The sequence below is a fragment of the Gobius niger genome (assembly GCF_951799975.1).
Source record: "Gobius niger genome assembly, chromosome: 12".
NCBI lineage: Eukaryota > Metazoa > Chordata > Actinopteri > Gobiiformes > Gobiidae > Gobius > Gobius niger.
Genome location: NC_136863.1, coordinates 31,268,112 through 31,292,555, shown reverse-complemented (window position 1 = coordinate 31,292,555; position 24,444 = coordinate 31,268,112). Strand labels below are relative to the sequence as shown.

At 42.4% G+C, this 24,444-nt stretch overlaps 1 long non-coding RNA gene across 1 annotated transcript in view; it reads left to right on the top strand.

Moving 5' to 3' along the window:
* Window positions 1-24,444, top strand: part of LOC306971228 — a 534,022-nt gene that overhangs the window by 5,984 nt on the left and 503,594 nt on the right. Inside the window, exon 2 of the long non-coding RNA XR_013793446.1 lies at window positions 22,588-22,672. This is a non-coding gene — a long non-coding RNA (uncharacterized lncRNA). The remainder of the gene's footprint in view (window positions 1-22,587; window positions 22,673-24,444) is intronic.

Here is a 24,444-nt window from a genome sequence, read left to right as displayed (position 1 = left end):
TGTGTATAAAGAGCAATCTATAAAAGCTTAAAACTTAAAGGGACTATACAGAGTTTAAAAATGTTAAAACTAAGTATTTTCCTCCCCCTACATGTCTTAACAATGTCCTAACGTGTAGAATGAGCCCAGACCTGTTCACCACAACTGCCTCTAAAATCCTCCACTGTCACTCAAAAAGGTGGTAATTCGGGTCCGAAGTGCCGTCATGCACGAGCTTAATATAGAAGCTGCAGTTACACGTATGGCCTGAGGTGGCAGCAGTGAGTATAAAATGGCCAACTTGCATCTAGCCCCTTCAAACAAAGAGGAAGGTTATGGTTATTGAATCTGAAAAAAGTCCACATTTTTGGCACCCTATGATGAATACTTTCCACTTTTACCTCACTACATTTGAGATCCTGTACAAGCACTTCCTACTCCGCTACATTTTTGAACTGGATAAAAAGTAAAGTCGTTCTGGCGTCTCCCTCTAACATAACCGTCCCTCCTAATGTGGAAATGAGCCCAGTCCAAACTGCTACTTTTCAGCAAAAAAACGAACATATCGTGACAATCTTTCAAAATCGAATGTCAATTTTTGTCATTTGTCATTGCGCAGTTTTCGTGCCCGGAGCTGGAGAGTGATCGTATGCTCTCGAGTCCGAACCCCATGAAGGACAGGGGTGCGCCGCCGCAGCACGGGGACAGTGACAGTGACCCGGGGGGTGGCCATCTTGTTTTCCGTCCCACCATCTGCACGCGGGCGCTCTCGACTACACGGGCCTTCTCAATTAACGCGTCCAGCTGGGCGGAGGCTTCTGCCGGCTCCCCGACATCATTACGACGGCAGACTGCGGGCGAGGCGGAGCGGCCCAGAGCAGGCTTTCTGAGTCCGCGGGGCAGGAGGGAGCGAGGACGCCGCGGAAGAGCAAACGGGGGGGACGACCAGAGGAGCAGGAGACGGAGGGGCGGGAGGTGCTCTGCCTGTGCTACTCCGGGCAACTGAGCTTATGCTAACTTGGAACAGAGTTGGTTATACATGTGATCTTGAGGGGGGGGGGGGAGTGCATGACTACAGAAAAGACACATTTCAGTACCATGGAAACCCGTTACTTTTCCCAGCCAGAGATTGGAATTGTGATCCTGATCTGGACCAGAGAAGCGAATCCCATTCTGCCTGAAAACGTGGATCTCGGTCCAGTTAAAACAAAGACGGACTTAAATCGTTCGAATCGTCATCAACACAAATGGACTCAAGCGCTGGAGAAAACAGGAAGTGCCCGACGCCGCGTAGCCTCGTGACAGTCCAAATAAAAGCAAACTGCATTAACAGTGATCGATGTAGAGAGCGTGTCAGGTCAAATGATTCGTGGAAAGATAGGATGTAAGCAGGAGATGAGCAGAGGAGGCACGGCTTCTGGCGGCGTCTTGCAAAAGTTGGGTCGGATGCAGGGGCGGACTGGGACTGAAAAACAGCCCTGGACTCTGACCAGCCCGGCCCAAATGAGCGTAAATGTGACACTTACCACCCGCCTTAACGGAGCGCATTTTCTCCAGTTTGGCTTTACCCAAATCTAAAAGCTTCTCGACTGGAGAGGAACAGTGTAACACCTCATCTGAAAGCTGAGACCAACAAAAGTGATTGTAGCTTTTTGTCAAGTCGCAGCTTTTTTTGGTCATATTTTTGTTGTTTTTTTCATTACTTTTTTGTGACTTTTTGTTGTGTTTTTGTCACACTTTTTCTATAATTTTTTGTTGTGTTTTCTTCACATTTTTTCTATAATTTTTTGTTGTGTTTTTGTCACACTTTTTCTATAATTTTTTGTTGTGTTTTTGTCACACTTTTTCTATAATTTTTGTTGTGTTTTTGTGGCCTTTCTGTTGCTTTTTTCGTTGCTTTGTTGTTGTGTTTTTGTTGATTTTTCATCACATTTTTGGCCACTTTTTTTGTTGCTTTTACGGCACATTTTTGTTTTCTTTTCATCCTCTTTTTTCTTGCTATTTTGATGCTTTTCTTTTTAGCTTTTAGATTTGGGTAAAGCTCGGTTAAGGCGGACAGGTGGCCCTAGAGCCAGTGGCCCTTCTGTGCTCTTCCAGAATGGACATCGGATGAGAGAAACACACTTTTCTGCTGTTTTTTGTTCTTATATCCAGACCTTAGTGTTGGTTTCCGCAGCTGGTTGTCACGTGGTGTTGCTGTGACGTATCTGGTCAGCTGATTTACACAGTTTTCGACACTTCCTTGTAGTAGCAGGCTGACTGTGCCATCTGCAGTCCGACTTCTTCAAAACTTCGTCCCAGGTGTGGGAAAGTTGGTACGCCCCCTCGACCCGGTTCACAGTCTGGGGGGCGCGTTTCCGGATCTCGATGGCTTCTCTGATCCAACGGTGGTGTGTGTTGCTCTCGGTGCCGATGACATGGGCATTGTCCTAATCCAGAATGACCAACTTTCCCACAAAACCCAAAACCGTCAGGTATGAAAACCAACACTAAGGTCAGGCATCATTCTTAGAAGCATGACCGGCCGTACCCTTCAAAGCCTCTTTAATTTGGACACCAGTGGTTCATCGACTGTGTTCTATAACATTGGTGTTTGGAGAAGTCAGTACAACCATAGAAATCACGGAAGCGCCACTAGCTATCTGAGCCTTGTGTTAGCCAACGCCATCTCAGACCTGTTTGAATTGGACGCTCTATCCCCATACAAATGAATGGTGAAGCCAGGCCCTATGTTAAACGTCCTAGACCTGATTTCGTGATAACAAACAATGACAGAGGAAGCAACAAAATTAAAACCTTTCCAAAAATATTTGTGGGTCGTCTCATGATCGGAAAGTCAGGGGTTTCGAATCCCAACTCCTGAAGGTCACTGTCGTTGTGTCCTTGGGCCAGACACTTCACCCACCTCGCCTCCAGTGTCTGCGTACATTGGTGTATGAATGAGTCTGAATGGGTGAGTAGTTCCTTGCTGTAAAGCGCTTTGGGCCTAATGAAGGTAGAAAAGCGAGACTATTGTGAGACCATTTAAGCTTTGACCTCTCCTAAATGTGGTCGATGGGTTGCCAACAGCTGAAAACATCTGGATCGTTCATAATTTGGGATGATTATACTTATAGCTGTAGGGAATATACATTTAACAGTTTAATGAACTCTGAGAAGTTTCTTGGACTGGCTGTTTTTCTCACCGTCCGCATTCGTTAGGATCAAACTCCACTTTTCCTTTTCATATCCACGAGTGCAGGATGGAATGTTTTGAATTCAATGTTACCATCCCGGGCCGCCATGTTTCTGCCGCAAGGCATCATTGTCAATAGCCTCGCCTTGGTAAGAAAAGAGCCAACTCCGTTAGCTGCCGAGGGACTACTGGTCAATCCATCGAACACACTGTCCTGTTCCAACGCTTTTATTTCACCGATAACGCCACTATGTAACATTTTACATAAATATCAAGCATTGCCTTAAATGACTTGAATTGAGGAAATGTTTCTTGTTTAGAGCGGTTTTCGCTAATTTAGACATTTTTCCTGATCGGACCAAGTTTACTTTGCTTGTTTGAGGACATTTCAGACCAGTTCTAGGGTAAATCTCGCTTGAAATAAGAAAGTAAAACTGCCAATGAGACAAGACCAATTTTCTTACCCCATTGGCAAAGACCTGAAATAAGGACGAAATGTATTGAAACGAGTCAGAAACATCTCAGAACAAGTGAAATGATCTAGGACAAATGCCCAAGAACATCTTAACTCGTCAACACAACTAAAATGTGGATTATTATGCTCAAATTGAGATGTTTATACTAATCTAGTTAATTACTTTTTGCAGTGCATTGTTTTGCCGCCAAGAAATGTGACAAGAATCCCAGAAATCTTTGCGTTTCGACGGCACAATTCAGATCTGTATCGGGAAAAGGACGCGCACTTCTTCTTCCATGCTTAGATTGTAGCTTCAGTGCAGATTCCGGGCCTGAAGACCAGCCATAGTTTGTAAATGATTCTGCTGTGGATCTTCCAGTGACACTTCTTTCTTTTTTTTTACTTTTTTCGGCTGCATCAAACTCCCCCCAAAAAATCCGCCATCCCTCTTACGCACTTCATCCTCCCGTGGACAAAGCGCGTGAGAGGGAAAAACCATCTCGTCCGCTTCCAACGCCCTGGCTGCGGTCTTTGTGATAGTCCCCTTACAGCATGAAGGGCTCTCAGCGCCCGCCTGTGTTCGTTCGGGCGGATAAGCGCACTTTCCTGGACACCAGATCTTAGGAGGACATCTTTTGAACGCGGGGACAGTCTTAATCTCCCCCCGCGGCTTTACAGACGGGCGCCGGCGGATTTACACGCTGGCATCGTAACTGACCGGCGCTACACGTGTGATTAGACGGCCAAGTTACCCCCGCCCGGCTCGGGGGAACGCGGCGGGGGTCAGGCGGGACACTCTGATGCCCATCACGAGGCCACCATGATCGGGGCGGGCGCGATCGACAGGCCCAGCCGCGAACCAGATGTTGGACACGAATCACTGGGTTGGCTTAAGAAGGAGTGTGCTCGGCGGTGGGGGGTTTTGTGGACGCTGCCAAAATGGATCGCGGGGGTTTAAAGAAATGATAATTCATATTTCACGGCTGACAGTCAGAGGGCTGTGGAGCGGAATATGGGTTTGGCAAAAGAGGCAGAGTCAAAGAGAGGCCAAATACAGGCGGCCGGTACGGATTGTTACTAAAGAGGGAAGACCAGCTACTCCATTACGTTCATGAAAGTGTCGGACATTTCAACAGCTTTGGTTGTGAATGCTTGGCAGCGGTGAATAGTTAAGTAATAGGAAGTAAAGTAAAAAGAAAAAAATGTACTTTGCTTTACTGAAAGAAGGGGTGTTATGTCCGATACAGGTGTTGGTAATGATCTCAAGCACATATCTGTCACTGTCTTCTTAGAAAATGCAATATTGATCTAAAGTGACAGGATTAAGCTTAACAAGAGATGGAGAGGTGAGCATTTTCTGGACAGGATCTTTATGGAAGATGAATAGCCTCTTGTGAAGATTCAGAGATTACTCAAAGATGTGCTAGCGGCTTGAAAGACGCAGCTTCAGATTTGTTTGTTTGTTTGTTTTTTATATCAGGGGAAAAAAAATATTGTGACATGGTAAAGCTGCTCTAAAATGTTGAATGCCCCGAATTTCTCTCCATATTTTCTCCAGTTCGGCTTTACCCAAATCTAAAAGCTTTTTCGACTGGAGCTTACAGACGCTCGATCTGAAAGCTAAGACCTGCCAAACTGATCTAAATGGATCTTGTCCCACTCGTCGTCACTTTTTTCACCTTTTTCCCATCTTTCCCATCTAATTTTTGTCACTATTTTGTTGCACTTACCGTAAATTCTCTAATTCTGGCCTGTATTCCATTAGCGGCCGGGTCTCCGACAGAGGCCGATGACAGAGGCCATCGCGTCTTCAAAGCACGTCCAGCTGCTCCGTGTGCAGGTCAGTCCCACGCCTCAAAATAACTCCTCCGATCGGCGCGAGCGTCTCGTCTTCTCTCGGGTCAGTCTCATGATCGATCACAAATAAAACACAAACGCTCCGTCTAAACTTTTACACAAGAAAAGATAAAACGAAACAGAAACCTGCAGTGACATTGATGTCAAAGCTCCGCTAACAGCAACGAAACACTTCCTGTTGTCCCGACAAAAGAAAAGGCGTCAATGTTCCAGCCGCTGGGAGAGGGTTTGAAATGTTAATTAATGAACCTAATATTTTAGGTGCAAATGGACACAGATCTCGTTTTTCTTCGTTTTCCTGGACGTCCGTTTTGCTCAAATAGAAATAAAGGCCTGTCTCTAATTGTGGCCTGGTTCCAATAAAGGCCTGGTCCTAGATGCCCTTGAGTACATAAAGGCCCCGGCCTATATTAGAGCATTTACGGTAACTGCTTTTGTTGTCACTTCTTTGTTGCGTTCTTGTCCAATTTGTTCTACTTTTATCGAATTTTTGTCACATTTATGTTGCTCTTCTGTGGCTTTTTCTTTACTTTTCTTGTTGCACTTTCATTGGTTTATTTTGACGTTTTTTTTTGTTGTGTTCTCATCTCGTTTTTGTTGCTTTTTTGCGAGTTTTTTCAAGAAGCTTATAGATTTGGGTAAAGCCAAAGTGGAGAAAATGTGCTCAGTTTACGTGGGGGTCACCTCTCCATTTTTCTATCCCCTCTCAGGGTGTTTACCTGAATGAGCTAAAACTTGGTGAAAATGATCAAGTTTGGTATCAAAAGTTTTCCAAGTTATTTTCTCTCGGGATTTTTAGCGTTGTAGCTCAGTATGATCAAAAAACACCCATGCATTTTATTAGTTCCCCCAACAAACAGAACAACTCAACCCAAATCTATGAACCCCTGAAAAGTCACTGATCATCAGGGGCGGACTGGGACTGAAAAACAGCCTGGACTCTGACCAGCCTGGCACAAATTAGCGTAATTTTGACTTCCACTAATACATATTTTAACCTTTTACCCCCCGCCCTAACAATAACGAGTGCATTTTCCCCAGTTCGGCTTTTTATTATTATTTTTTTGACATCAGCAAAAAGAACGGGAAAGGTGGTCGTAGAAACAGAAGCAAAATCATTAATATAAATCATAAATAATAAAGGTCCCAAAATTGAACCTTGTGGCACACCATGCTCCACGGAATTCCTTTTAGATTCATGTTTTTTTTATACTGGGCTTTACCCAAATCTAAAAGCTTCTCGACTGGAGAGCAACAATGTAAACGAAAGCTAAGACCCTCAAAAGTGATGGAAACTTTTTTGTCCACATTTTTGTCATATTTTTGTTGTTTTATTCATGATTTTTGTGTTTTTCCCAAGTTTTTGTAGGTTTTTTTTGTCCGTGTTTTTCTCATGTTTTTGTTGACTTTTCATCTTCTTTTTGTCGCTATTTTGATGCTTTTCTTTTTAGCTTTTAGATTTGGGTAAAGCTCGGTTGAGGCGGGACCGGTGGCCCTAGAGCCAGTGGCCCTTCTGTGCTCTTCCAGAATGGACATATGGCCAGTCCGCCCCTGCTGATCATTGTCATCCATGGGCTTCATAACGTGGCACACACTGCCCGTAGCCGTCTCATTTTCCCTCGCAAATGTCTGTAAACACCGTAGTGCGACGACGCAAAGGGGATTCCGCTCTACTATGAATAAAAAGAGATCAGTCTGGGCCTTTAAAGCAGCCAGTTTCATGTTGTGTAGGAGAGGCTGTGTTGAAAGCCGGTGCTCCCAGGTGCACGGCCTTTGTCCCCGGACCCCGTAGTGCTCCCTGAGTGACTTACTCCACCACAGCGCCACATCACACGAAGGAAATAATGCTCTTCAATGATATCTTTGATCAAACCAAACCCCTTACCTCCCCGGTTATCATTCCCACCCCCCCTTTCCCCCCGTGAGCGCAAATCACCCAGGCCCGGCCTCATCCCACAGCCATCACCGGGCTTCAGAAGCAATTTCAGCTCCAAAACACCCTGCCTTCCCTTCAATTCTCCTGCCATTTGTGTCGGGGGGGGGTTAGCGTTGTTTACCTACCATGTGCGGCGCTATTTACATACGCCTTTAAAAAGGGGAGTGCAAAAACACGGCCCGATGTGATTTATGGACTGCAGCATAGGCGCAATTTTCCGTCTTGTCTGGCTAATCTAGGAGGGTATGGAGAAAGGTCACACAGACGGCCCGGCCCCATTCAGCCGCAAGGGGGGGGTTGGGTTGGGTTGTCGGCCTGTTGATATGAAAAAAAAAAGGTGCAGGTTTGATCTGATGCAGCGGCGACTCTCGGCACCTTTGCTCCGGTGTTCGTATCGTGCGCCAAACGAAACGGAATATGAAAAGAGAGGCCCTTTGTGCTGCGACGTACAGGCGATGCAAATGACTTTATACCTTACAAATATGCTTCAAAAAGAAGTATTCAGGCCGTCGAATGTATGTTGGACATCACGTTTTTTTTTTAACCGGAGAGAGAAAGAGTGTGAGGGAGTGTAGCCATGTTTGCAGTCAGGTGCTGGGATCAACGCCATGGTCCAGCACAGTAACCTTTGGCTTCCACCCTTGACTGAGGGAGAAGAGAAGAACGGCAGAGCTCAGAGAGAGCAGAGAGAAAGTAGTGAAAGGGAAAGAGAGAGCAGGCAGAAAAAGACAGGAAAGGAGAAAAATGCAACAGATACTACTGTCCTCCAACAGAAAACGACATAAGTGGTTGTTTGTCTTATCCCTGAATTACGACCATATAAGACGTTTCCTAAAACAGCGCCCCCAAGCTCCCATTGAGGGTGTGTACATTACATTTATTTAACCCAATTCAGAAACAACTTTATTTTACGTAGTGTTTTCTCAAACTCAAACGCAAAGAAATAAATCACAAACTCACAAAGCCCCACGTGCAATAAGTAAAGCAGTCCCAGATCTTCAGCCCTGCCACACCTGTGGAGGAACTGAACGTCCAGCTGTGCCAAAGGCTCTCCAAGGTGTGATGCGCTATTACGCATCACACCTCCCCAACCACAGCAGCGGCTACAGTTCACCACTCTCATCATATATTATATTATATGTGTAAACTAGGTTATCGCCATTTTACTCACAACAACAGCGACACCAAAGCATTATTTACCATTGATGTCTTCGTGTCTTCTCCTCCATATGCGTCACTGCCAACTCCATATCTCTCCTGTCACTTCCATCTCTGTCCTCAAACGTCCTCGTGTCTCAGACTCCGTGTCCTCCGTACGTCCGGTTCTCCGGTGACCGCGGCGAGACTCAGATCCGCGCCGGGTTCCAGTGCGTGTGATGCGGAGAAACACCTCTCGTCATCCCGACAAAGTCTGGCCTCGGCTCTGCTGCTGTTCTCCACAAAGTCCTGCGTCTCTGTCAGAGTTCCTCTGGAGAACGAGCTCCAAATGTCCTGATCAAACTGAGGTCGTTCATTTCTCCACAGTTTCGTCATTTAAGGATAAAACAAATAAAACATCACAGCTGTGTTTAGCGGGTTTTTGAACTAGATTTGACGGACACTCGCTCCGTCAAATGAAAACACGTGAATCAGCTCGAGGGCGTTTGGGCAGGTGAGCCTGCGCTCTGATTGGCTGAAGGGTCAGCTACGTCATAGCTAGTAGTATTTGTTAATAATTATCATCATTATATTATAAACAATCTGAAATAAACTGCTGTAGAGCATTTCCTCTGATGTCTGTGATTTATATTGACAATATTACACATGTTATTATTTTTCTATTCAAAATAAATGTCTTGATCATAATAATCATTCTACCCATATGTGTTTCTGTGACACAATGGGCTAAACACATGATGCAGATTAAAGGTTAAGATCATTTATGTGTCATTACAAAATGTGTCTCTGCATTTGGCCCCTCCTTCGACTGAGGCGACCCGTCAGGAGCAGTGGGCAGGAGCATCTTGGGACCATCTCCAGATGTGGAGCCAGGCTGATGGTCAGAATCACCTGCTGGAGGATTCACCTAATGCACATGTTTTATGTTTTAAAGAGGGGGTATTATGCTTTTTTCAGCCACATAGCACCAGTCTATAGCACACTACAATGATGACGAAACCTTCTGTTGGTCTGTCAATGCAGTAAATTAGAATAACTGCCTTGTATAAAATTGCTCTTTCAAAATGGCGGTAGCAAATGACTTGAAATAGGCCCCTGTCTCTTTAAGAACCTCTGACCCTTTCCGACACGCCCCCTCCACACGCTGTCTGTGGCATCACAACACTGCGCTCGTCGTCTCAACTGTATTGAAACTACGATCGGTGCATTTTAATTTTTATTGTTGGAAAGGAGCTACTGTTTATCACTTTGTGAACAATGGCCACACAGGATATTATTTGGAGACGAACCTTCCACACCGGACGCTTGGAAGGGGCTCTTGCCTGAAAAATAACTGCTGTTTGGAGGCTATCTCTTTGCATCTGCCATGCCCTATGGATCTCTAACTATACCCCCATGGACTACACCAGGATCTGCAGGAGCCCATACCATTCAAAAGACGGACATTATCTGTGCAGGTGGACAATGGTTTTTCGAGGTTACCCGTTAGCTTGTTATAATCGACTACAGCTCATTGTTGATGAAAAGTCTGCAATAAACCACAAATGTGTAAAGCCAGGCTCATTGTGTGATCATCGTAAAGGCTGCTTCGAGTAGTTGCTGCTTTATTGACGTTATTTGTGCATAATATGCTGCCTGTTTTCAATGAATGTTGTGAAGGTGAAGGTTGTTAGCTTGTCGCGGCTAATAGTGCCTTAGCTCCGGGAGAAAACCTCGGCTACGACTCACTGTAGATGAAATGTGAGCAATAAACTACACAATCAACAAGCCCGGTTCCGTGTGTGATCATCATAAAGGCTGCTTCAAGCAGTTGCCTGTTTAGTGACGTTTTCAATGCATAATATGCTGCTTGTATTCAGTGAATTTTCCCGTTAGCTTGTCGCGGCTAGCTTGTTAGCTCCGGGAGAAAACCACTCGGCTATGACCCATTGTAGATGAAATGTGAGCAATAAACTTCCAAATCAACAAGCCAGGCTCCGTGTGTGATCATTGTTAAACGGTTCTTTATGTGTGTGGTGGTTTTATTGACTTTATTTGTGCATATTTCTCGTTTTCACGTGATGACTCGAGGTTTAGCTTAGCATTAGCTTTCTCCGGAGGCTCTGTGCATCATCAAGGCCCAGCGCAGAACCAGACACTGAAATAAGTGTTCTTGTCACCGGTTTTAATCCTGGGTGTTTCGGTAACAGAAACACTGATGTGTGTCTTTGTAAAGTCTGCTGTGGCTCCGGTTCACAACACATGAAGCTAAACCTCCATGATGACTCTGTTTACATCTTAGGGCTAGACACTGCGGGGAGGGGGTTCTGCTGAAGAGCAGTGGTTGGTTACTCGGCTGGTGACGGAAGGTCGGAGGCGTATCCTGGAGGTCGAGGGCGTTTCCTGAAGGAATCAGGCGTTTTATCCCTAAAATGGCTGCCATCAGAGTTTCTACAGATTACTCGAAAATACGTGAATGTGCTAAGGCAACACTTCAGGCATGCTTTTAATGAGGGAATGACTTAATAACATGATGTAAAGCTTGAAAAAGTCCATTTTGCATAATACCCCCCTTTAAACAAATGTAATAGAGACACTGCAGATGTGGCTCTTTGTGTTCAGTGTGAATGTTTTGTCATGTCTGATTGTGTGAACTGTGTGTGTAGATGAGCGGCACTGTCGCCAAAAAAGAAGACAAATCCCCCTCTGGGGCTAATAACGTTTATCTCATCTTATCTTATCTTATCTTATCTGATCTTATCTTTTGTTGGGGTGCAGGTGAACTCCACTGAAAGGGAATTGAACCCAGGACCCTCTTGCTGTGAGGCCAGAGCACTAACCACTCAGCCACATGTGCCGCCGTCATGTAAATCATACAGACGACTGTCACGTGTGTTTTAATAAAATATAGAAATGTAAACATGAACATATCAAATATAACATAATGAGGAGGTTGCATTATGTTTGATCTGTTTTGTGCAGAGGATCATCATCATCATCATCATCATCATCATCATCATCATCATTGTTCCTATGATGTAACATCTTATGAACAGCTGCAGGGACAGATCTGCTTCATGGAGTTCTGGACACTGTTCACATTAACAGACATTCTGATCCGTTGTGCCTAAACCTCGGCACTCCCGCGGTACAATTTCTAGCTTGAGATTCAAACAAACTAATAATAAACACACCAAAAAAAAGAAACTGTCACCCTATTCCTGGCGAAGAGAACAAAAGCGTTGCTCTCAAAAAGGTCAGGCCAGCGGCGCGGTCCACCTGCGGCGGGCGTGATAAGGCCACGGTTATCAGCATATCAGACAGCAGCGAGGCGGCGCGCACAACAGCTGTAGACACGAGACGCTCCGACGCCCCATGTGCGAAGAGGCCGTTGGCACGAAAAGGCCGCCACGTCTATCAGTCCGCCTCGGGGCAGCCGCGTCTTTATGGAATTGTGGATGTTCCTTGGAGGTCTGTTTTAACCTGGGTTACTATTACGTCTCAGAATCCTGGAAGTACAGATCAGGGCGGTTCAGAAGGAGAACAAGAAACGGCCATGCATGCGGATATAGGGAATCTTTACCAATAAAGTGTTGATTTGAAAATACACAGTGCAAAAAGTAATTAACTAGATCAGTATAGACATCTCAAATTGAGCACAATAATCCAAATTTTAGATGTTTTGACAAGTTAAGAAGTTCTTGGGCATTTGTCCTGGATTATTTCACTTGTTCTGAGATGTTTCTGACTCGTTTCGATACATTTCGTCCTTATTTCAGGTCATTTTCTTTGCCAATGGGTTAAGAAAATTGGCAATTGGCAATTTTACTTTCTTATTTCAAGCGAGATTTACCCTAGAACTGGTCTGAAATGTCCTCAAACAAGCAAAGTAAACTTGGTCCGATCAGGAAAAGTGTCTAAATGAGTGAAAACCGCTCAAAACAAGATACATTTCCTCAATTCAAGTCATTTAAGCCAATGCTTGATATTCACTTTTTGCGGTGTAAACAAACAAAAATCTGTCTGGCCTTGAGTGCATTCAATACCTTTTCCTACTCAAGTATCAACCCCGACGTTCGTCCTCACATATTTTGAGCGCCTCTTCCACCTCTGGGGCAGCCGTGTGGGCAAATACAGTGTACCCTCTGTGTACCTTCCAATGACACATACACTCACAAAAGGGTTACAAGGGATCAAATGATGGTTTCTTTGTCTCTTCTCGCCGATAAACTTCCCAAAGCTCCCCCCCTGCCCTGCCCTGCCCTGCCCTGTCCCTGATCCATGCGCCTGTCGGACAGCCTGGGAACAGTGGATCTATACGCGGGGAGGAAGCGTGTCCAGTTTCGGAGCCCTTGTTTCGGGTTTCATGTTGGGAGCGAGAGGGAGGGCATCGCACGCTCATTATTTACAGGAGAAATTGAAAGTGGAAGCAAAGGATCAGGTTCAACCCTCCTCCTGACCCCCGCAGACGAAAGCCCCGAGATGATGTTTCAGAATCGCTAACGACGCAAGTGTCCCACGAAGAGGATGTAGTGGAGGACGAGTTAGTGCTTTATTCGTCACACTACATGTACGACAAAGTTGTGTGGATCAGATGGAGAGTCGCTACGGAAATCCCATTGGAAAGACTTTGTTTGTCTTGAATCCACTGTTGATTCTGACCAGTGGCTGACAGTGTAGCCGTGAGTGTGACATTAGCATGCAAGAACAAGCTCTTTTTTAAATACTTGTCAACAACATTAACAATAGCAGTGATGACGTTTGCTGCCACATACTTAGAAAAGAAAATTAAATTATTTTTTGTTAAAAGTACATAATTACTACATAATACCTACATAAGGATGTGTTGGCTTATCATGGACAGTCCACTAAGTTGACACAGCTGGACATTTCTAGTCTTTGACGGCCGATATTCCGTGTAAACCAACTCTCTTCTACACAAGGCCAAAGATATTCAATCCCCTTCAGTGGCAGAGTGGTTGGCGATGCACTCCAGTGCACAGCTGAAGAAATGTCGACCGTCCAGGATGTTTGTGAATTCTCGTTGAGCTTACTCATGACATTTTGTTCTATCTCTGTCTTTCTTTGTCTCTATCTTGAGAATGAGAGATTGTCTGAAACCTTGTGCATTTGATCAAATCAAATAAATAATAAATTATTCACGTGAAGTACATCTAGTTTACATATAATTTTAACAGGAGCCATTCCAGGCTGTCATCACTGTGCAAATGTTATTAGCCATATTAATGTAGCTCTAACCAGTTACGGAGAGTTCGTTCTGGACCTTCTTATCTGGTTGGGAGGTGAGAGTGCTAACCACTCAATATTATGCTATTAAAAGTAGGTTTAGATTGTGAAAAATGTGTCTTTCTTGATCAGTTTTTTTTAACCCCTCTTTAAAGGAACAGGCCACAGTTTTTCCAATCTGAGTTCTTACCTGAGCTTAGACGAGTTGATACGTACCTGTCTGGTCTTTGTGCCCGTGGAAGAGCTTGGTCGCTTCAAACTTCACCTCAGTTTGGAGCTATAGGAATATACTGGGAGAGGCCAAATGCTAACAACATCTTTGGTCTTTTTGTGTGACTAAGGGCACACAGAAAGTCCAGACAGGTACGCATCAACTCGTCTAAGCTCAGGTAAGAACATATCTCGGTATGTAAGAACGGTGGCCTGTTCCTTTAAGAAAGATGCTTTTTGGTGACATTATTGCCCAAATCCCACCAATAATCTGTGATTATTTCACATTAACATTTGTAAACATTCCATCAAACAGAAATGAGGGGACATTTGAATATTCAAAACCAAACTGGATACAATGGGTAACTTTGAGCAGAGATTTCAGTCCAAACTGCAGGTGGTTTTAGACCTTTTTTTTTTCTTTCTATTTTTGAGAAACTATTGCAGTAGAAAAAAACAGTTGGTTAATGCCAATTGGAATCCAGTATTTGAATAATTTATATAAAAAATAATAATAATCTGGTTTATATATAAAAAGCATTTATATATTAAAGGTAGATTTTAACATCAATTCTTAATTAAAAAAATTGGGCTACAAGATAAATCACAATCAAATAAAAGAATAAATAACCACGGTTACGAAATTGCAAAGGTGGAAGCAACAGATCAAGTTCAGCCGCCCCGGCAACGACGCCCCCCTCGCTCCCCCTGACCTCTCCCGAGACGACAAATGGTGATGTTTCAATATCGCTAACTACTTGGGTGTCCCGCTCAGGCAAGCCCAACAGATGTAGTCGCCCCGAGGAGGAAGGAGGAGGGGGAGGGGGGGTCAGAGGGAGAGAGTGCGAGAGGTGAGGAGCGGGTCAAGGTCACCATACGCCAAGGTGAGGGTCAGATAAGCAGAGCTGGCTATAGGGGGCGAGGGGTCCCATCCAAGCTGCCCCGGGCCACGGGAGAGAGACTGATAGAGAGGGAGAGAGGGAGGGGGGGGGGGCGGTTAGTTGGTAAGATAAGCAAACAAAACAGGAGAGTCTGTGTTATTGGTTCCACATCTACTCCGTACTACACCTTATCAACTAAAACAAACAAGTACAGATGACTTCTTGACAGCCTCGTTCAGTGACGTTTGTAGGAATTGGTCATGCCGAGTATAGTACACTTGAAAACATTATTATTATTTTATTTTTTTTAACATTGTTTCACTATATTATGCCACATTTGTTTCCGTTTTTGTTTTTTATGTTACCTAGACATGATGATTTTAAGTAGATCAATACATTTTTGTTCAGTTTGTTTATTTTTTTGCTTTCAATGAACTTAAACCGATTCAACTTTTACCACGTCATCAAAAACATTACCCGGTGTTGTGTTTTTGACCCACTCGCACATCTTTGAATCTTTTTTTTTTTAACCCTCTTAACTGAAACAGCTGCTTAGCAAAGGCGAGCGAGAGAAAGAGGAAAGAAGGGAGGTCGGAGAGGCTCATGGGGAGCACGCGTGAAAATCAGTAAGTGGAACTACCGGATAAAAGTATACACAAGTAAGAAGCAAAAGTATTTCACATGACTAAAGAGATTAGAGAATGCAGTAATTGTTTACATACAGCGTAGTAGCAGGCAAAACACATTCATCATCATATTCTTTTTAAGTAGAACCATAAACGTACAGTACTTTGCTACCCTTACTTGTACTTTTTGCTTTGTTGCTTTTCACCACACTGCAAAAAGTAAATTTGTCCCAGATTTCAGATTTTTTTGTCCCAGATGTTGTTGTTTTTATCACTTAAATCAATAAAAAAGACTCTCAATTCAAGTGTGGATAGAAAAAAAATGAGGGGCCAATACTTATTTCTCTAAACATTGTACTTCTTTCTCGATAACCTGTTGTCGTGCACCGAAGTCCAGTTAATTAGAACTCTACTTAAAGAATGCTGTTGAGTAACATTTAGCACAAACTCTGAACCGTGTATTAGCCGATCTTGTTCTTTTACATCCATGCTGCTCTGAAGGTGTTTACGATGACGGTAACATCTCGATCAAAATCACCTTCACTCGTACTCGTCACTCACGGATGCCTGGCTTTTGCAGTGTGTACAGGAGGCTGGAGCTGGAGCTGCAGAGGAGCCGAGAGGGTTGAGTGGTGAGAGAGGCCTGAGGGGTTGTTGGGGGGGAGGGGGGTGGAGGGGGGTGGAGGGGTCAGGGGCACGAGGTTCACAGCGTCATATGCCCGGTTTCGACAGTTCACACACTGCCAGGAGAGAGAGAGAGAGGGGGAGAGAGAGAGAGGGGGAGAGAGAGAGAGAGAAGGAGCTCTGTGGAATAATGGATTATGGAATACACGCGCTCAAGTGATTATGAGGATGGAGCAGATCCGGTATGATTCTGTTTTTGCTCCTGGTAAAGCGTGAAAGCAATTGTGAAACTGGTAAAATGCTGAATGTTTAAAAAAAAAAAAAAGTTTTGAACAGATTTCTAAACTTATACAAGGAAAATGTTTTGCACTTTATCTTTCCTTCACTGTACAAAATGTGCACAAAATAACAGGTTTTGTTCGTAAAAATGGGGGAAACATTTATATACAAAACAAAACAAGACTTAAAAATAGTGTCAACACAGAGACAAGACAGAGTGAAATAATGCTCAAGACAGAGTGAAATAATGCTCAAGACAGAGTGAAATACTGCTCAAGACAGAGTGAAATACTGCTTAAGACAGAGTGAAATAATGCTCAAGACAGAGTGAAATAATGCTCAAGACAGAGTGAAATACTGCTCAAGACAGAGTGAAATAATGCTCAAGACAGAGCGAAATACTGCTTAAGACAGAGCGAAATAATGCTTAAGACAGAGTGAAATAATGCTCAAGACAGAGTGAAATAATGCTTAAGACAGAGTGAAATAATGCTTAAGACAGAGCGAAATAATGCTTAAGACAGAGTGAAATAATGCTCAAGACAGAGTGAAATAATGCTTAAGACAGAGTGAAATAATGCTTAAGACAGAGTGAAATAATGCTTAAGACAGAGTGAAATAATGCTTAAGACAGAGTGAAATACTGCTCAAGACAGAGTGAAATAATGCTTAAGACAGAGTGAAATAATGCTTAAGACAGAGTGAAATAATGCTTAAGACAGAGTGAAATAGTGCTCAAGACAAAGCGAATCCAAACAAGACTTAAAAATGCATATAACTGAAAGTATTTTATCTGCACTCTTGCCTCTTACTGTAATTGTTTACTTTTATGTTGATGTTTTTTATTGATGGTTTTTGTTTTTCTTATATTTTATGCTGCTTTAACTGTGAAGCACTTTGAATTGCCTTGTGTATGAATTGTGCTCTACAAATAAACTTGCCTTGCTTGGACAAAATCCAGAAAATCGATAGAGATAGATGCAGTATTTATTTTGTTGATATATGAGATAACGATTTTTTTCAGACTAGACTTTGGATGTTTTTTTTAGTCACTCGAACATACTGTAAAATGATTTCCGTTTTTTTTGTTTTTTTGGAACAGTTATTTCAATGAACGCCAGTTGAAAAAGAAAAGTTAAGTAAAGTTAAGTAAAGTTGTCAGAGTGTAGTTTTAATTGTTCTGCACACTTCTTTTCTTACTTAAATCTATTTGTATTACTTTTTAAAACAGGGATCCATGTATTTGTATTTGTATTGAAAAGCAACTTCTACAGCTTTGTGTTTGTACTTACGTATTAAATGTGAATTTGGTGTAGAAACAGTAAAATTACACCTTGATATTTAACAGTAGACTCCTGTAAACAAAACAAAAATATGGTACAGTACTGTAACATGCAAACAGTATTCACCTGCTACTAACCTACTTTAGATAAACTGTAAAAAGACAGGAGAGAGCAGGTACATGTATTTCCAGCTCTTTACCGTAAATTAACACAAGTTGTTTTGACTTGACAAATCCAGTGAGGAATTGAATAACTACAAATACTGCTGGGTTAAAAGGCTGTTCGCAGGTCAGTGTTAATTTTGACAACATATTTTAATTTAGTTTTAGTCTTAGTCTTTTGACTAAAATGTAATTCAATTTTAGTCTAGATTTAGACAAAAAAATATATTAAATTTTAGTCTAGTTTCAGTCGACTAAAATTGCAAGTAAATTTAGAGTATATTCGACTTTACATTTATAATATTCATTATAATAATATTTAATCTTGTTCTTCTGCTTTATAGAGCTTCTCTCACATGAACAAAGCTCAGAGCTGATCCTTTGGCAGAGAATTTACATGAGCTGAGGCTTTTTCAGACTGACAATAGAAGTTTGGATGATTTTAGTCTCTCCCTTTCATTTTTATTTAGTCTTATTTTAGTCGACTAAAATATCTGGACATTTTAGTCATTTAATTTAGTTTTAGTCCAATTTTAGTCATCAAAATTAACACTTTGACTAAAATTAAGACTAAATATTATAGTCGACAAAATTAACACTGTCGCAGGTGCTACTGTGAGTGGAGATGTTGTTGCCAGATATGAGCAGTGTGTGCATTTTGACAAAATGGCCTTTAAGTTCCAATTCCCCACATTACATCTGAGGAGCAAAACGGAATAGAACACACTACAGGGAAGATTTGACCAGTTCTTTGTTTCCAGGTTTATATCACCCCTCAGTGTATTCCATTTAAAACGATACAAATGCGTCGTACAGGGGGGAAGCTTGTCATGGGAGTCGCAATTTTCACTATTTAAGGCCTTTTCTGGCGGACACTTATCGCACAGAAAGTCAAAATTGAGTCCATATATGAATGTTTGTTTTTTTCCCACATCATATTGTACAGTAGAAGAGAAATACCAGCACTTAGCATATGTAGCATGAAGCTAACGTTAAGATTATGGTTAGCATTCTCTGATATTTCCGTATTTATGAGCTGTTGAGCCACTTTGGTACTTTCCATGTCTGCATCTTTATTTTGTAGACAGATATATTCGTAATAGTGGTGGAGCAATGGGTGACAGAGTAGTACTTTCCCTCTGACAGCTTCAAACGTGACTATTTATGGGCGATTGCAAAGATGTTATTATGTCTATGGCCTATAGCAGTGAAATATGCTCTTCCTTCATTCTTTTTTTTTCCAGTAAAAAAAAAACAAAAAAAACAAATCAAAAACCAAGCAGCATGAGTTCACTTTGTTTTCTGTGTGCTGAGATCACTTACTCCCTGGTCCCAGAGGATGGCCGCATGGTGTCATCGTGTCCTTGGGCAACACACTTAACCCGCCGGTGTGAAAGGGTCAGGGCGCAGGGTTCACGGCGTCATCTGCCCGAGTTCGACAGTTCACACACTGCCAGAGGAGAGCGAGGGACAGGGGGTGGTAAGCGGTCAATAATGTACACTGGAGCACATGCAGTAATTATGAGGATGATTCAGAGGAGAGGAAACCACAGTTATGCTCTTACCAGATTAACAATAAAAGTGAGTGAAGGATTATCTGAACGAGGCCTTTCTGAATAGAGTTTGCATGGTCTCCACCGTGTCTGCGAAGATTTAATTTGAGTACTGCTGCAATTCAGTTTGCTGAGATTAATTACATATACGGTTGTAATGTGTTGAGGTGGCTCAGTTGGTAGAGCACTTGGTATAAAAATTACTGTTTCTCCTGATCTTAAAGTTGTGAGTTCTGTTCCCTCTCACACATAGGCCAAGTGTTGAATTTATGGCTCTCCATGGTTAGTTCAGTGTGATTAATACCATTTATACCATGGTCTGGGTGAATACTGGACTCTGATTGGCTGGTGCATTATTTTGGTGTAACCGCACACGTAGTCCGGTAGTTAAATCACTGGGATATCACTCCGCTGTGGCGTCGCCATAGCAACGCATGACACAGCTGAATCAGATAAAGGCGTAATTAGTGACTGACAGGAACGTATGAGATGGATTTTGTGTTTGCTAAATGTTTGTAGAGGAGAGTGAGCAGCTAGGTTAGCTACTGTTAATAACATATGAGCTTTACATTTCTATTGAAAACGGTTAAGGCTATTCATCATTTTCAGGTGTACATAAAATGATCCAGCATTGAAGCATATTTGTCTGGATTAGTAAAGTCAAACATAAAAGTTTCAGTTGGGGGGGCCCAGGTGTGAGCGACTCCACCGCAGCTGTTTCCATAAACAGTTGAGCTGGTTGAGCTAGCTAGCTAGCTTCAGGTTAAACAGCGTAAAAGGTAAATAACTCCTGCCCACGAGTGCTGCATATCGGTGTTTACTTCCAGGGAAAAGTGTTTCCGGGTTAGTCCTGTTGTGTTGTGATTCTGTGCTGATGTTGTGTCGTTGAGCCTGACTGAGATCCTCGTAACAGCTAAGGTTTTGAAGTTGAAGTTTACTGGACCACATCACCGCATGCATCGCTGTCGTGATGGGGCTCATTTGTGTAGCATTTAATCACAATTACAATTCAGTTTGCTCAGATTAATTGCATATTCAGTCACATGTGTTGAGGTGACTTAAGCTCAGTTGGTAGAGCACTTGGGATAAAGTTTACTGTGTCTTTTGAGCTTCACGTTGCGAGTTTGACTATACTGCATCAGTGTTCACCGGACTTTTTGTTTAGATAGATTGAAGATTAAGATTCTAGTTCAGTGGTAGAGCACTTTCGTGTGTGATTTAAAGGATGTCAGTTCCCATCATGGTGTTAGCATGGCGTGTGTGAAGTTATTAAACAGCATTATATACTTGTGTTCACAAAAATACTGCAATGTCCTGAACAACCACACAGGCAGGAGTTGGACCCACTGCAGAATCCTACAAGCGCATCCTCAAGTCATTTTGCTTTGGTTAATTCCATGGATGTATCACAGGGGTCGGCAAGTTTGCTCGGTGGAGCCGGGTGTCTTCATCGTCAAAAGACCAAGAGCTGGACCCTCCAATTAAAGCAATTGAAGTAAAGCATCACTTTCTACATATGCCAGTGTTGTACATCATACACACTTGGTACTCTTTGAGTATTCTTTTAGGATTATGACCTAAAAGGGTGCTCTGCTAAGACATTTTAAGGAATTGACAGTATTTTTAACATTTCTAGAATACTTTAACAGGCATTTCATCTCTGATTTGGGTCATAATATTTCTCAAAATCATCTTAATAATAATAATAATAATAATAATAATAATAATAATAATAATAATAATAATACATTTTATTTATTAAATAGAATCTTTTGGGAAACACATTTTTTCACTCTTTTTAGCCTTTTTCTGGTGGAATATGAACTTATTTGTCACACATAAATAAAGTCAAGTGTAAATGAGGTCCATATGGATATTTTCTCACAGCAGATTGTTCAGTAGAAGTGAAAAAACGGCAGTTGTAGCTAGCGCTAGCTAACTGTTAGCATTAGCCCGATGCTAACATGTAGCATCAAGTTAGCATTCTCTGTTTTTTTTATGTATTTATGGGCTGTTGAACCACTTTGCTCCTCTCCATGTCTTTGTTTCTTCATTTATTAGAAAACTATATATTCATAATTCAGCATTTGTTAAAGTAGTTTTTAAATAATTAGAGAAAGTTTAGATTTTTCCCCCTTAACTGTTTTCAAAAATGACCATATATGGGCGATTCCAGAGATGCCGTCTGTATCTATTGAAAATTGGATTATATTTATGCACTCCACAGTAGTAGTAGTACCAGTAGTAGTAGTAGTTTATCTCTGTTCTTTACTCGACTGATGCCATGATCTAAATGCAGTCTAATTGGGAGAGCGCGAACATATTACTGTAGTGATTTGTTAGCCGTATGAAATGTCAGTGGTGCCGTTAGCTGCAGAGGGAGCTCCCCTGGTATTTGGACGGAATAAATTAGCCGCTGCGCGTTGGTTCGGACTTAATTAATAAGATAACCTGAGCGATTCGTCTGATTCCCCAAAACTGTACCGGCGCAATAACAAGCGCCCGCGTGAGCTAAACTCGCAAATGTGCTCAAGTGGAGGGGAACAACGGGAGGCCAGCCACAGTCCAATTACTGTCAAACACCGGGGCTCGTAATCCAGGTATGCAAATTTAATTAGGACCAACAGCACGTTTCATGAAGTGTTAAACAGGACAGAAATGGGCTTTATTTGGGAGTTTAATATCATTTGTACATGTTTGCATTGGCATTTTACGTGTGGGAACTTCAAATGCCGCGCAGGAAAATGTGTTGTTGTGTTTTGCGGTTTGTCACTTCTGGAACGTTAGCGTCATGTTAGCAACACGGACATGTCTATCCATGGCATTTGACAAAGGACTTGGCTTTGTAGCTTGAGTAAAAGTACAGATAGTACTGGTCAAATATTACTGCAAAAGTTGATCTGACAAAGGATTAATGAAAAGAAATGAATGAATGAGGCCTATTTGCTGAATCAAAGTTAAGTTGTTAACTATTAAAAGTAGGAAGTATGTTGATAAGTGGGAACTGTCCACGGACAAGCCTTCTATGCTACCTGCAATTGCAAAACTCCAGAGCGGACACGGTGCTCGTTGGCGTAGCAAAGTGGCGGCCATCTTGTGACTAGGCGGGCGAGGCTAACCCTTATTCACCTTATTCCGCCCCGCCCCTTCCGTTGTACAGACACTTCCAGTCGAGCGCGAAGTCCGTTCATTTAAACGGAGAACGAGGGAAAATGTTCACCGCTCAAATCTGATGTTTAGTCGATTGATTTGTGTAAAATGTCCAATGTTCAACAAGTCAACACGGCACCGTTTCTCTGCACGGCCTAAAAATGGCTTTGATTTTGTGTAGTAACTGATTTTATGTGGACTTCGCCAGTTCCATGTTAACAGATTGGAGAAAAGGGGCTGGCACAATTCATAGCGCCCACGCAAACCTCCGGAATGAGGTGAATAGTGACAGACGGCATTGCGTCACAGAAGGGGGCGTGTTTTCGCCGAGGAGGAAAACAGAATCTTTAAGGAAACACAATTTTCCACTCTTTTTAGCCATTTTCTGGTGGAATATGAACTTATTTATCACATACAAATAAAGTCAAGTCTAAATCGGGCCCTTTGGAAAAATTTTCACAGCAGGTTGTTCAGTAGAAGCGATCAAACGGCAGTCGTAGCTAGCTAACATGTAGCATCATGTTTGCATTCTCTGTTATTTATTGTATTTATGGGCTGTTGAACTACTTTGCTCCTCTCCTTGTATCTTTATTGGGTAAAAAACTATATCAATAATTCAGCATTTGTTAAAGCAGTACTAAGTAACTTGTTTACTTTAATAAATCCTTTCCGTTGTCCCTCTGGGGGTAAAACAGGTGATAATGGGATGATTGGGGGGGTCTTTCATCTCCCCCTGGTGTCTCTGGCCAGAAAACTACAATTGCAATTTAATTGCCACCGGACCGGAGCAACCAAAACACACTAATACAATCACAAAGAAGAAGCTAACAGGTCAACGGGCAAAGCTGCAGGCTAGCACCACTTAAACAGTATTTACTGAGAATGTGACGTCATATCGCTAAGCATCATGGGATTAGCAGCAATTGTAAACTAATGGAGATTTTAAAAGTTAAAATACCGGAGTTATTGTTCACATTAAATACTTGGACACCACAGTGAGTTAGATGTATTTACCGGCAGTAACTCTGCAGCTAACGGAGTCGTTCCACTGCTTTTTTCTCCACTTTTTATACAGTTTTTAGCTAATGTAAGTCAATGGAAATGTATGCTCACAGCTGCAAAGATGGCAGATCTCCATGGTAACAGTGGAATTTCCCGAACTCTATATCTCTCTCTACCTTCGCCTTTTCTGTCAGCGTAGTATTTACGCTCACGGACAATTAATAAATTAAAAGATTGCAACTTGCTATGACACCTGCAGTTGCGCTTATGGCCTCTAGGGGGAAGAGTTACTGCTTTGAAGTAGTTTTTGAATAATTAGAGAAAGTTTCGATTTTTCTCGAAATTCTTTTCTGCCTTAACTGTTATCAAAATGACCATATATGGGCGATTCCAGAGAGACCAGCTGTACAGCCACTAATGCAAAACCAACATTTTAATTGCTTTAACAGCAGAATGTGAGATACACTCATTTTCTGTGATTTGTTGTCTTACTTTGAAGTCTAGGGATTAGGTTATTTTATTAGCATTGTTTTCTCCAGTCATTCCCAGGGTTCAGTGGTTCGCATTCCGGTGGTTATGGATGAATCCTTTATGAGGTTCAGCAACACTATGAGCCCATAGAATGAGATCCGCTGACTACCTGAACATCCTGAATGAGGTTATTCCATCAGTGGATTTCTTCCTCCCTGATGGCACGGGCATATTCCAAGATGACGATGCCAGGATTCCGCAGAGTCCAGATCTGAACCCCATTGAGAATCTTTGGGATGTGCTGGAGAAGGCTTGACACAGCGATCACACTCTCTCATCATCAATACAAGATCTTGGTGAAAGATGTATGCAGCACTGGATCTTTTTGACATGGCAGACACTAATGGAAACAGTCC